The sequence below is a fragment of the Ictidomys tridecemlineatus genome, chromosome X (assembly GCF_052094955.1).
Source record: "Ictidomys tridecemlineatus isolate mIctTri1 chromosome X, mIctTri1.hap1, whole genome shotgun sequence".
Lineage (NCBI taxonomy): Eukaryota > Metazoa > Chordata > Mammalia > Rodentia > Sciuridae > Ictidomys > Ictidomys tridecemlineatus.
Genome location: NC_135493.1, coordinates 121,089,309 through 121,102,453, shown reverse-complemented (window position 1 = coordinate 121,102,453; position 13,145 = coordinate 121,089,309). Strand labels below are relative to the sequence as shown.

The 13,145-nt window shown below is 41.2% G+C and overlaps 1 protein-coding gene across 3 annotated transcripts in view; it reads left to right on the top strand.

Moving 5' to 3' along the window:
* Clcn4 (chloride voltage-gated channel 4) overlaps positions 1–13,145 on the top strand; it is a 72,225-nt gene that overhangs the window by 13,236 nt on the left and 45,844 nt on the right. The window lies entirely within an intron of this gene.

The following is a 13,145-nucleotide window of genomic DNA, read 5'->3' as shown; positions in this document are numbered from 1 at the left end:
CTCAGGTTTTAAAACCACTGACCTGGGCAGTGATCTGCCACCAGTGTTCTGCTGGGGGGCTTGTGACAGGCCATTTTGGTACTTAGATTGTCCTTTAGATGCAGAGGCCTTGGCACAGCTTGGCTCTTTTTCTTGGGGGACTGATCATCCATTCCTATCAATAAAGTGTATCAGGGAGATTCTCTGAATTCTTACCTGGAGGAAAAGTTTTGCTTTGTCCATTAATACTGCATAACCATTCTTCTTCTTTTAGGGTTTGTCCTTTTGGTGTCATTTGTTAAAACTCTTTGTCTGGCTCTTAGTTATGAAGATTTGCCCATTTCTATGAGATAAAAAAAAACCCAAACAAAAAACCCACTCACATGAGTTTTACAAAGGTCAAGGTATAACTAACTGAAGAAATGTATGGTACTATGTGATGCTGCCTGTTTGTGTGGTCTCCCAAGTGGAACTTGAGGCCAAGTTTCTAGTGCAAGGACTGTTTGGGGGAGGTGCAGGGACTCCTAGGGGCAGAGCAGGGAAATGAGACCAGGAAGGGAAAGCAGCCATCACCTATCAATGCTGTTCCTGCAACTATGACCAGAGCTTAACTCAGCATTTAGGAAACTCTAGGAAATGATGCTTGCTATTTCAAGACCCTCAAGATCACCTCTGGCCCAAGAACTCAGCATGTCATACTCATGGCTATGATTTATTACAGTGAAAGGATACAGAGCCAAATCAGCAAAGGGAAAAGTTGCACAAGGCAAATCTAGGGGAAACCAGGCATGTGCTTCTGAGAATCCAGTTGGAGGTATGCAGGGCTTGCTTCATTATATCTGTGAGTTGACAACCCTTGCAAAATGTTGTCCACCAGGAAAGCTAGTTAGAGACTCAGTATCTAGGGATTTTATTGGTAGCTGGTTACCTAGGCACACTCTGCCTAAAATGTATCAAAATTCCAGGCTCTTAGAAGGCAAGCAGGCACTCAGCATAATTCATATTTGGACAGTTTAGGCACAGTGAATCATTCTTATTGGTTCTGAGAATGGCAAGAACCCTTCCCAAACCCAAGTTCCCAGATGCCAGCCAAGGGCAAGCAGACCTCTTAAGGAGAGCAGCCTCAGGCCTGCTACATTGTCTTTTCTGCAGAGGTACAAAACACAGGCCTGGAAATGACCCAATTCAGGAGGCAGGAGAGTGGAGATATTTTGACATCAATTCTGCTTCCAATAATGCATTTCAGACATGTTATGTGAATAAAGTTACTTTCTGCAGGTCTCAAACAATGCTGTCAGGCACAGGATACCATTGGAAACCAGCTGGAATTTACCAGAAGTTTTGGACTGATCTGAGTGGTGCACCAGCAACATTAGATGCAGTAGTCACTCTAGAAATTGGGTGAGGACAACAAAGCCATGTATACAGAGTGGTTTGTATGCATATGGTCATGTGGCAGTGTTACAACTGTGGGTGAAGTTATCAAGGTCAAGGCTTCCTACCTAACATCCTTAGGATGTGGCAGGACTTCCTGCTATAGGATATTGCTGAGCCAGGAGTTGTAGAAAGAGTCACAGGTATATACCTCCTCCTGTTGTCTGCCTATTAGCAAGAAAGGGAAAGTGTGTGTGTGTGTGTATGTGTGTGTGTGTTTGTGTATGTCAGAGTGTGTGTAAGTACATGTGTGTATAAGAATGTGTGTGATCATTTGTTTTTATTTATTTTTTTATTTTAGATAAAACACACGTTTATTCATTTACTTAAAATTTAGGAGGAAAAAAGAAAATACAAATAATATGGAGATTGTATGGAGATAATATGGAGTTTTCTCTGTCTTCCATAATAAAAGCCCATATACTAGGTGCCTTAAACAACAGAAATTCATTTTCTCACAATTCTGGAGCCTGGGAGTCTGAGATCAAGGAGTTGGCAGAGTTGTTTTTTCCTGAGGCCTCTGTTATTTGCATGTAGGTCAATGTCTTCTTCTCATGTCTTCACATTGTATTCCCTTTTTGTGTACCTGTGTCCTATTTTCTCTTTTATTCTGTTTTTCTAAGCAATAACCTTTGACCATTCTTTTTTTAAATAATTATTTTATTGTTATGTATTCATTTTTCATTTATTTTATTTATTCATTTATTTTTATGTGGTGCTAAGGATGGAACCCAGTGCCTCACACATGCTAGGCAAGCACTCTGTCACTGAGCAATAGCCCCAGTCTTCCTTGGATCATTCTTTAGTTGGCTATTTGGTTTCAAAGGTTTAGTCCATGGTCAGCTGACTCCATAGCTCTGGTCCCAGGTAAGGCAGAACATCATGGCAGAGGAAAGCTGCTCAGTTCATGACAGCCAGGAAGTAGAGCTCTTTTGTTTTATTTTAAAACTTCCACTTTTAATGTTTCAATTTTGAGCAGCACAAATAGGCAGATAAAGAAGTGTTTTGTTACATCCTCAAACATTGTGGCAAATTTTTTTTGCCTCCATCCACACAAGCAGATTAAGAGAACACAGCTCTGTTATATAATTTGAAGACAGTGATTAATTCGTTCTGGACTGTAGGGCTTAAGCATGGCATGTTGTATGCACAGAGACTAATGGTCTGAATAAAGGTAGGCCAAAGTATCCTCATTCTGTGCAAGCTCTGGTTTACTCCCTGTTTCAGAGAACTGAGTGGAAAATGAGGAGCTGGGGACCAGCTTGTCTGGCTGTTGGCAGCTCAGTGGGGGCACATAACGCACCCACGTTTGACTGTGGAGCTTAGGTTCTCTGAACTCCCCCCACACCCCCGTGGCCTACTTTCAGCCACTTTGGGGTGTTTATTTTAGATATATCTTCCATATATGTTGCTGAATATCTTAAATAATTGTAAAATAAACAACTGTGTCACCACCCTACCACCCAGGTCAGGACCAAATGTTTACATTGTTGGCATCTTCTGTCCCTATCCATCACTCCCCCTTCCTCCCTCAAACCACTCTCCTGACTTCTACTATGCTTGTATCTCTGATTTGCTTTGTAGATTTACCACTAATTATGCATTCCCGAGAAGCATAGTTTACTTCTGACTGTTTTTGAACGTTACATAGTGTGTATTTTAATGTGTTTGGATTCTGTTGCTCAGTATTCTGTTTAAAAGTTGTCAGTTGCAGGTATCTTTGTTGATGTATACATAAATCAGAGCAGGCTAGAAGAGAAACCACTGAAGGTGTCAGAGAAACTGCCACAGGTTGGAGAGGGAATTATTCTGGTGATCATTTCTTGGGGTGAACTGGAGCCTTGTGCTATGTGGCAACCTGAGGTAAGGGCTGTGGGCAAGCCTAGGGGAGGAGCACAGATGAGAGGGCAGGGTAGGGAGGAGGAGCTAAATGTTGGAGCCTAGATGCAGAAAGATGGAAGCCGTCCTCCTGTAGGTTGTTGCTGACCTGTGGACTCTAGTGGAGCTCCCTCTGGTGGCCATATATGCTACTATGATATTGCCTCTGAGCCCAGGGGCACCCAGCCTCGTGGCCTTTACAGGAGCCGCCAGCCAGCAGACATCAGTCCTCAGCTCAGCACCTTGTGTGGTCCACGTAGGTTGCAAGAAAAGGAACTTTGGAAGACTGCTTGTGAAGAGTTATTGGAGCTTCTGGAAAATCTGTAAGAAATGAAACTTTTGGGATGTTTATTTTTAGATGCCATAGGACCAATCCCTGCCTCTGAGCTTGATATTCTCAGGTCCTCTCCTGAGACTAGTGGTTCTAAAATTCTTAGTGTTCTGTTCATGGCGTTCATCAACACTACAGGCAAGCTCTAGTTGCAGTGATCTTGAATACTTTGTTAGAGCCATGGTGTGATTATTTTTTAATTAAGGAGCTAAGGCACCTGGAATCTGGAAGCATTTGGATCGCTGATTAGTTGGAGAAATCTTTCTGATTGTAGGATCTCAGAAACCTCAGCATATATGTGTGTGTGTGTGTGTGTGTATGTATTAGGAATTGCCTTTTATTTTTCCAAAACTTCAAGGTTGAAATGTTGCTAATGATGTCCAGTAGTTGCATTTCGGGGATGCCATCCTTCCCTTAAATAATTCTATGAGGAATGACTATAGCTCTTTATCTTTTAACTTGTCCCAGTGGATCAGGATGATTTTCTGGGTCCTATTGGTAGGTAAGAGTTGTAAGTGTACTGATAGCTCAGGTTCCTCCAACAGGAGCCTGGCAGGTAGCTGTGGTATAAACAAGGAGCCAACAACTCAGTCTGCACACAGAATCCAGTCCCTTAATTGTTTTTGTAAATAATGTTGTATTAACACATAGCCACACCCTTGCATTTACATATTGATGGTGGCTGCTTTGTACTATAATGGCAGAGTGCAGAAATTGCAACAGAGACCATAGGACCCACAGATCCAAAAATATTTACCATCTGGCCCCTTATGGGAAACATTTACTAACCCCTGACTATCAGTTCAGCCTTTTTGAGAGGACAGGAAGGAGAAAGGTGGCCAGAAAGGCTCAGGAGACTCAGACGAGATTTTAGTGGCAGTTTCTCCCAGGTTCACTCTGGTAGAGGACTCTGCTGATGGCCAGCTTTCCTTGCAGATTGAGACTTTTTCATCTTTGAATCTGAATTGTAACTTTCTATTAAATTTGTCCAAGTCTTCTGGGGGTTAGTTAAATCAGCAAATAATATGACATGGCCTGATTTGGGAGAGGAATGCTGGCATAAAAATTGTCAGGTTCCTATGGCATGTGGCCACTGCTGGGCAGAGAGAGAAGGGGGGCAGGTAGAAGGTCACAATATGTTATGAGTGGGTGTAAAATATGTTGGCAGAATGCTGTGTAATGTCTCCAAATGGAAAACTACCCAAATATCTATCAACCACAGAATGGAGTAGTACATTGAGGTTTATTACCATAGTCAAATAACATAGAATAGCCCAATCCAGGTCACCACCTACTTTTGTACAGCTCATGAGCTAAGAATGGTTTTTGCATTTTTATATGTTGAAAAAGAAACTGAAAAAGAATAATATGTTGTGACATGTGGAGATTATATAAGATTTGAATTTTAATGGCCATAAATAGTTTTACTGAAATATAGCTTCAGTTGTTAATCTGTATACTGTCTCTGGCTGCTTTTTAATGACAACTCGGAGTTCAGTAGACCCAAAAAAGACTAAATGGCTTACAAAGCTTCAAATATTTCCTACCTGGCCCTTGGCCAGCCCACTATAAGGCAAAGAGAATGAACAAATAGTAATTACACTCAATAGCATGGGTAGATCTTACCACATAATGTAGAACACAAGAAGCTGGAAACAAAAGATTTCATTTATATGAAGTTCCAAAACAAGCAAGAGGAATGTATGATATGAGAGTCAGAATAGTGTTTACCATTAACAGTGGGACAGGAATTGGAGGGCCATGAGAAGGCTTCTGGGGTCATGTTTTCTTCCTTGGCTCAGTGCTGGTTTGTTGAGGGCCATAGCCGAGTAGGGATGATGCATGGCATTTTTGCCAGAACAAGTGGTTGAGAGGTGACGCCAGCAAGCCATTGAGATGATGATGGTTATGTTAAGCTGTGTTTTCAATTGTATATTAGACCCCTGCTGTCCGCCTTGGCCTGCTACTTTGGAGTTCTCCCGGATTCCTGGGGAGTTCGCATTGGTTGGGGAAGTGCCGGAGGAGGAGGGATTTCCAGAGGAGGGATTTCTGGTTGGTGTGTGGTGTGTCCGGGGAGAAGGCCACGTTCGAGTGGCATTTGGGGGAGTGCAGAGAATAAACGCATTCCTGTTTTGAACCTACAAGGCTGTGTGGTGGCTCAGTTATTTTGTGCCCAGCCAGACTGTGGCACTGGTTAATTGGGTAAGTTTCCTTTGTGAAAATTTGTGGAGAGGTATACTTATAATTTTTGTATTTTTATGGATAGATATTTACTTCAATGAAAAGGTTACTAAAAAAGTGATTTCCAGGACTGTGTATAGTTAGTTCAGTGGTAGAGCATGTGCTTTGTGTGCATAGGCCCTGGGCTTAACCACGAGCACAAAACAAACAAATCAGAAAACAGAAGTGATTTCCATCTGACAGTTCCTCCACTGGTTAAACACCAGTTTACTGTGGACCCAGAAGTTTCACTCCTAAGTGTAGGCCCAAAAAAATGAAAACATGTCCACGCAAAGAATGTTCATAATAGCATTATTCATATCAGCTTTAAAGTAGAAGTAACCCAAATAGCTAGCAACTGATGAATGGATAAACAAATGTGATATAGTTACACAATGGAATAGTATTTTACGATAAAAAGGAATGAAGTACTAATATAGACTACAGTATGCGTGAATCTTGAAAATGTTAAGTGAAGGAAGCCAGGCACAAAAGGCCACATATTGCATGATTCTATTTATGGGAAATGTCCAGAATAGGCAAATACATAGAGAGAAAATAGATCAGTGGTTGTCTGGTGATTGATTGGAGAAGGAAGTGTGGTATGGGGTTACTTTTAGGGAGATAAGAACATTCTGGAATTGGATAGTGGTGATGTTGTACAAGTTTATAATTATACCCCCAAAACCTCACTGAATCATAAACATTAAAAGTGAATGTTATAGTATATGAAATATATCTAAAAGAATGCTTAAAATAGATTGTGGCTGTACCTACCCTGTGCATCTATACAAGTCAGAAGGAAAAGATCCTGAGGCCACAGCCATCTTGTTTATGTTTCTGCTGCTACTTTAAGTGCAGATAACTTGAAGAAAGACCTGGATTTTCAACCAGGTAATACAGACCATCCCCTGGATCCAGACCACTGGAGTAGCACCCAGCAGTGTTTCTAGGATTCAGCGAAAATGAGCATGTTAGCTACTTTTGTTTACTATCTCAGAAAAAAGCAGGACAAACTGGAAGATTGTAGATAACTCACTTCCCAGACATCTCCTGTGATTACATCCAACTCCACTCCCATTTCCCTGATCTCTGTTTTCCTTTGATCTGAGGGGAGAGAGGGGAGAATCTTTGCAGCAGCTACTGTTGTGTGTTCCCATTGTCCAGCAAGGACTGTTGCAGGTTACCACAAGACTCCACTGCCTACCTCTAGGTGTTTTTTTAAATGTATATTTGTCACTCTCTTTTGGGTTACACTTTTTGGTTCTTGTTTGATTTTGAGGATATGAGATGATCATCCAGATTATCTCAGAGTTTTAATTTCACAGACACTGAAGAGTTCAATCTTAGGATTTTCTGTTTTGTAATGACTGATAAAAATGGCTGGTAATGAGATGACTCTGAGATTTCTGGAAAGTTCCACAGGCCTAAACATTATCTGTGGCAGAGACAAATAGTTTTGATGAAAGAAAAACAGGTTTGATTGTCCCAGAGCTGGTAAAAGGAGCAGGTATTAACTTTTAATCTCTGTTTCCTGTGTTAGGGAGGAGGTGGGGAGCACCTGAGAAACAGCCCACTCCAGGGCTCTGAGTTGAGAGAGGAGATGTGCTGAGGACCAGGGAGGGTCATCGGAGGTCACACAGTCAGACTAGGGATTTGTGTAAATCCCTCCTTAAGAGATCTTGCCACTTTGAATAGAGTTATATTAGATTTGAAAGGAAATGGCCTCTAATAAATGAAAATACTTGGTAAAGTTTTAGGAAAAAGATTTTTAAAGTATTAGGCATAGAGTCATGATTTAATGGCTTTGGTGATTACCTTAACTGCCTGTAGAAGAATTGGAGTTCATCAGGTGCCCCTTGTCAGCTGCAGACTCCAGAGGAGTGATTAGATAAGCTTTGGAAATGAGGCAATATGCAGGGCATAAGGAAAGTGTGTTTTCATGAAACACCTTTGATTTTAGGTGAACACTTAAACAGAGCATTAACTACACTGGGTACAATGTGCTTTACAAATTTCAGCTCATTCAGCTTTGTAACAACACCTAAGGCAGGTGCTGCTACTATCCCCTTTTCATAGATGGGGAGGCTGAAGCATGGTAATGTTCAGCAACTTGCCCCAAATCATATAGCTAGGTAGTGGCACAGATGAAAGTTGGAGCTAGGAAGTGCTATGTCAGAGTCTGTTTCTAGCTTCTATGCAGTGCTACCTCTCATGAAAAATGCTCAAAATATAGAGGGAAAAAGCACAACAATAAAGAAATAGCTATATCACACTGCCCATTTATTTTAAAATGCATCTATGAAAAATATAGTAATATGTTATAGTGATTCACTCTCTAGGGTATGTTGACAAATAATCATTGTTTTCTTCTGGATACTTTTCTGTATTTGTGAAGAGTTTTTATAAGTTGGGTGGTCAGTTTAATTTTTCAAAAAATAGCCACAACAGAATGTCTGGTTCCTGGCTGCTCCTCCAGAGCCTTTCCATTTCCCCACCCAGAGGTAGTGTTTATTTTCTCTCTACTTGGACCTGGGTGGGCTTTTGTAATTGCCTCAATGGATGGCATGTGGAAGAAGGGCAATTGCCTGACTTCTGTGGCTAGGCCAGGTGGTACCATACAGCTTCTGCCTCATCTATGTCTGGACACAATTACTTTGGAGACCAGAGCCTGCAAGTGAGAAGCCATGCCATCTAGTACCACCATGCTGAGGTGGACACATGGAGGTCCCACATGGAGAGAGAGATGCCCAGGAAGCCCCAGTTGCTCTAATCCCCAACTGTTGAATCTTACAGACCAGACACAGAGGTGTGAGTAAACAGGTCTTCAGATGACTCCAACCCTGTCTGGCCACAGCCTTAAGAGAGACCCCAGGTGATAACCATCTAGCAGACCCCAGTTGAACCAAGGCAATTTAAAGAGATGACTATTTCTAAGTTGTTGGGTTGGGGGATCTGCAATAGATTATTGATAGGGCTTTTTTTTTTAACTTTTATGGTTATATACAGCAGTGAGAGGCACAGTGATAGTGAAAGGGAAAAAGGACAGAGAGATTGCTCTTAGTCCTGCTGATTCAGGCTGAGAGAAAAAAACCTGCCCAGCAGACTCCTAGGCTGCCATGCAGGGTGCACCTTCCTCCCTGTGTCCTGCTCTTTACATAGTAGCAGCAGGTCAAGGTTCTAACCCTGGTCTTTTTTCATATTTTTATTAGTGCAATATAATTATATATAATAATGGGAATTGTTGCTACACATTCATATATGCACATGATATAACAATATAATTTGATCAGTATCATTCCCTAGTATTTCCCCTTTCCCTCTTCTCCTCCCTCGCCACTGGTCCCTTTCCTCTACTCTATTGGGCTTCCTTCAATTTTCCTGAGATCCTCACCACTACCTTTCTTTTCCTTATCTTCCACACATGAAAGAAAACACATTACTCTTGACTTTCTGAGTTTGGCTTATTTCACTTAACATAATACTTTTGAGTTCTATCTGTTTACCTGTAAATGACATAATTTCATTCTTTATGGCTAAGTGAACTCCATTATGTATATATAACACATTTTCTTTACCCATTCATCCACCGATGGACACCTGCCTCTTCTCACATGTGTTTCTTTTCTCTCTTTCCTGAGTCTTTTATCCTATTTGTGATGAAATTAGATCTTAGGCATTTTTGGTGAGTGCATAAATGGAATCTACAAAACTTCTGTAATGGGGCCTTGCCTCTGTCACCCCAGTGATTCAGAAATACACACACATTTAAATGAACTCAAGATATGTTATTGAACATGAACTCTGTGCTGGGCCTGGCAATGGAGATGCAGCAGGTATGCAGTTGTTGATGACTACAGAGGGTCTCCCTGGAGTGGGAAGGTATTTGTTGCCATGATGTAATTGGGACTTCTGTGAAAGACTCTTTGAGGAGGCCAAGGAACGTTCCTTCAACAATTTCTGGGAAAATTAATGCTAGTTGCATAGATGGGGATGAACAGAACAGAGTTCTGGAGGGTGAATGGGAGCTTTCCAGACAAAGGAGAGAAAAACTGTTCAAAGTGGAGAGAACAGCACATTCAAAGGAATGGGTTTCTGCCGGATATTTAGTGAGACATGCTGAGAACTATGAGTAGCCTGAGGTAGTGGGTTCTATATTTAGTCAAGCCTTGATTTTACTTAGAATCTGTCCTGCTTGATCTTGATCTGGGTGATTTCCTGCTTTTTTTCATCTTCTAGAACCCATTACATTATTACCAACAGTCAACTATACAAAGTCCAGGTTTCCCTGAAATGATACAGATCCCTGTTCTGAGGTTGAGCCAATACATTCAGAGTTGCTTTCAACATCAAAGTCATAAATATATTATAGATGCTATCACAGTTAACACATGCTTCTTTTTGTTGGGCCTTGGTGGAGTGAATTTTACTGGCCAGATTCTGTTGTTATCACTTGCTGTTGAAGACTTTGATCTGGCATCTTGAGGTCTTCATGTTGAGACCAAACTGGCTGATACTTTCTTGCTTTGAGGGATGAAATAAAAGACTAGGTGTCTTGCAGGCCTCCCAAAGTCCCTTTGTAGGTAAATAACTATGTAGGAGAGATGTTATCTTGTCAGGCAGGATAACACTAGCATGGATTAGGGCAAATTCTGTTCAATCCTTCTCTGCTGGTGGCTTTGTCATTTGTTGCTATTGTGACCCTTCTCCCCTGGAGTTGGTCTGCATTGCCACAGATAACTTGACTTGTCTTCCTTTTCCTCTTCCTTGGAGCCCAAGAAAATTCTCTCTTATCGGTTGTTATGATGCCCCTAGCTCCTCCTTACCTCCTTTGCTCCTCCTCCTGAAGCATAGAGACTCTGCAGATTAGATCATGTTTATTTTCCTCTACCAATTTTGTGCCTATTATCATGCCCATGACATGCTCCATCAAAGTTTAAGGATGTATTTGTTCTCCAGAATGACTTTCCATTTCAAGCATTATTGTCTGGAGTTGTTGCTTGTCTGGAGATTTGGTTTAGTTTCAGGTAGTATCAACTCCCTTTTAACAGAAGGTTCAAGTCTCTGCAATTCTTTTCTATGCTCTGAGCTTTTCTGACCAGGGCTCTGTCCATCATCTTATTTTTCCCATTAGAAATTTTCTTTACCACATATAATAGGAGATTATGACCATCTTGTTTCTGTAGAAATCAGAATGAAATCTCTGCTTTCTAATTTTATTTCTTCCCTTATCTTATTGGTTATGTTATTGGTTGCTACTGACTTATGCAATATGATTCTTCCCTGGGCCCTCATCAATGGGTGTAGTTTCAACTTGACACAGCTCAGACCTCAAACTTTGAGAGTTTTAAAGTAGCTGAGTTGCACATATGGTCAATAAATCAATCACTGTGGCCACTTCATTGCTTGTAAGTTGATTACCCTACTTTGCCCATAGTGACTTTTCAATTTGATTAAAATGCAGTTTTATCAGGTGGTGGTTGAGTCCTCCAGATACATAAATACATAAAGCAATGGGAGAAGTGTGCAGTCAACTATTTTTATGACCACCTTCAAGTTTTTAACCAGCCATTCCAGCACTTTTGTGGTCCTCGTCTTACAATTCAAATTTCCATACTCTATGCCAAAGTCATTTTTTATTTAGTGCATATTCCAAGCTCTTGTGTCTGTAACAGTGTATTATTTCTTCTGCTAACTGGGGTGATCATCAGTCCTGCTGCAAAGCATTTTCTATATCTTAGATGAGCTCCTATGTGATCTGTAAAGCAGGCTCTGATGGCAGTGGAACAGGGAAGATGTGTTGGTTCATTCCTGATTGTTTTCTGGACCATAGGAGCCCAAATGTGGGAATGGAATTGTTATCTTAGAAAAGGAAGGGGACTTCAACTTTCCTTCTGTCCTAGCAGCAGGAGCCTTTTTAACTGTATCTTAAGAAAAATTTAAAACGAGCATCTGCACTGGAACTCCTTGCCCATGACAGTGTGCCCACAGCTCTGCATGGCTCCTGGCAGGTTCTCCTGCCTTTCTTATCCATCTCTATATTGGCTCCCCTAGTGCAGAGGGTTGCTGCTATTTGCAGATTGCTTTGGCTCCTACCAATGAATTAAATTCTCATCAGTATTTTCACTCTGCTGTTACTGTACATTTGGAATGTTAATGATGAAACTACATGGACTACTACCTCAGAGGCCTCCTTTATCTCTCAGGGAAACCAGTTATCTGTTTGGTTACAATTTTGGGCCTTTTTATCCCTCACCTTTTGTGACCTTCCTTTTGCTTCACTTGAGATTTTTCTATAAATATGTGTAGTCGATCCTCAATTGCAGACTCCTTATTTGCAACTTTGCCAATTTGCTAAAATTTGTTTGTAGCCCCTGTGTTAGTCAGTTTTCTGTCACTATAACAAAACACTTGAGATAATCCACTTTAAAGTAGAAAAGATTTATTTTGGTTTACAGTTCTGGAGTTCTAGTCCATAATCAATTGGTCCCCTTGCTTTGGGCCTGTGGTGAGGCAGCACATCATGGAGGGATTGTGTGGTGGAACAAAGCCACTCACTTCTTGCTCACTTCATGGCCAGGACAAGGGGGTTGGAGAAAGGAGCCATACCCCCAGTGTCCTAAGGATCTCCCATGAGGCCCCACCTCTTTTTATTTTATGGTGCTGGGGATTGAACCCAGGGCCTTTTGCATGTGAGTGACCTATATCCCCAGCCCCCCTTTTAAAAATATATATTTATTTTAGTTGTAAATGGACCTTTATTTTATTTATATGTGGTGCTGAGACTCGAACCCAGGGCCTCACACATGCTAGGCAAATGCTTTACCACTCAGCCACAACCCCAGCCCCAAGGCCTCACCTTTTAAGGATTCTACCAGGACCCAAAAGCACCACCTTGGGGACCAAACCTACAACATATAAGCTTTTAGAGGACATTTAAGATCCAAAATATAGCAACCCAAAGTCAATACTTGCATTGCTTTAAAGGTCATTCATAGACAGGCATATGCAGAGTGGCAAAAGGCTTGAGTTGCCAAAAGCACATGCTATCAGTTGAGGTCAGAGAAGATGACCCTTTGCCTTTCTGATTCCACCCTCATACTTTTAGTGTTCTGTTTATTACCACATTTTCCACATTTCTCTGCTTTTTTTTTTTTGGTAATTTTGATGTTTAAAATGGCCCTGAAGTACATTACTGGAGTGCCATCTAGCATTTCTAATTGTGAGAAGATTCTGATGTGTCTTGTGTAGAAAATATACATTAGAGAAACTTTTTCAGGCATGAGTGATAGTGCTATTGGTT